We start from the raw sequence: 1,832 nt of genomic DNA on the forward strand, positions 1-1,832 counted from the left end.
GGTTAAAAATGTCTTAGGTTGAAATATCAGTTTCTCCGTTTAATACCACGTTACCTAGTTTAACGTTCTCCACGTCTGGCTTAAGGTTCCCTACTCATGCCTTAACGTTCACTCCTAGCTTAACTACCTCCACTTCTGTCAACGTTCTCCGCTCCACTTCTGTCAACATTCTCCACTCCACTTCTGTCAATGTTCCCCACTTCTGGTTTAAGGTTACCCATTGTTGCCTTAACGTTCTCCGCTTCTGGCTTAACTTTCCACTTGTGGCTTAAAGTTAATCCTTTTTGATAAAAATGAAACAAAGATAAAACAGACGTCTTCCATTCAAAAAACAAATATAAAAAAAGGGTTTATGAGAGAAAAGAGGGAGACTACTTTAGTAGAAAAGGCAACCACCAAAAGAGAAAAGAGATGAGTAACTCCATTCCCGAATTTGTTAAATCAGCATCAGAAAATCATCGACTGCGCATTCGTTAACCGTTAGATCGGGCTGATTTTTGGACAGCAGGTTCACAACATTCAGACCCATGTTTTCAACGATCGGATCGGCGAAATGACGTTCAAAGAGGGAGAAACCGTGCTCGCACAGAAGCAGGTGTGAAATGAGTGAGACAAGAGTTTGTGAAGCATAATTCTAAATATAACTCTAGTAATGGTAAGGGCATCACTCCATTCGCTTTCCTATTTGAATTATATGTGATATAAATGTACTGTGATGCTAATTATTGGTTTTGTTTGTGTGTTATCTTTAAAATGAATATTTAATTGTTGTGCTTGATATGCTCAAATTGTGGAAAATGAATGTTACATCATACGTTGTTATAATGATTGTGTTTGACATATTGTGGTTATTCAAGGTGATTACTTTGGGTCTAAACTAGTTTGGTTTAGAACAAGGTTGAATGATTTTGGACGTTCTGATTAAGTGATCTATACTGTTACTAACAAAAGTGTCTACATTCATGCATTCATAGTTGTGTGGTGCGTCCATAATTGGTTGGAGCCCACAGATCCTTGCGGGGATGTTGAGCTAGTGGTGTTGCTTGGAAGGACCCACGAAGCTCGAGTTAGTGGTGTTGCTTGGAAGGCCCCACGAAATGCCCTTGCGGGGGAGGTGATATTCCGGAATCATGCATTGACATATAGTCTAACAAATAGGATTTGTGCATTTTTGATTTGTATCTTTGGTGCGTTGTGATTTTTAACTGTTAAATGAAATATATGAGTTATTTATATTTTTGTTATAACAACTATATATGTATGCAATAATAATAATAATAATAATAATAATAATAATAATAATAATAATAATAATAATAATAATAATAATAATAATAATAATAAAAGGAACGGTTAAGAATGCCTTTAGTTATTATTAATAATAATAATAAAAAGAATGGTTAAAAATGTCTTAGGTTGAAATATCAGTTTCTCCGTTTAATACCACGTTACCCAGTTTAACGTTCCCCACGTCTGGCTTAAGGTTCCCAACTCATGCCTTAACGTTCACTCCTAGCTTAACTACCTCCACTTCTGTCAACGTTCTCCGCTCCACTTCTGTCAACATTCTCCACTCCACTTCTGTCAACGTTCCCCACTTCTGGTTTAAGGTTACCCATTGTTGCCTTAACGTTCTCCGCTTCTGGCTTAACTTCCCACTTGTGGCTTAAAGTTAATCCTTTTTGATAAAAATGAAACAAAGACAAAACAGACGTCTTCCATTCAACGTATTAACTTTACTTTAGTGATTGTAAATATTTTGATTCTTTATTTTTGAAATATAATTAAAATAGTTATTAAATGATTTTAGGATAAATGAGTATTTAAGATAA

Source organism: Cicer arietinum, chromosome 3 (assembly GCF_000331145.2).
Source record: "Cicer arietinum cultivar CDC Frontier isolate Library 1 chromosome 3, Cicar.CDCFrontier_v2.0, whole genome shotgun sequence".
In the NCBI taxonomy this organism is placed as follows: Eukaryota; Viridiplantae; Streptophyta; class Magnoliopsida; order Fabales; family Fabaceae; genus Cicer; species Cicer arietinum.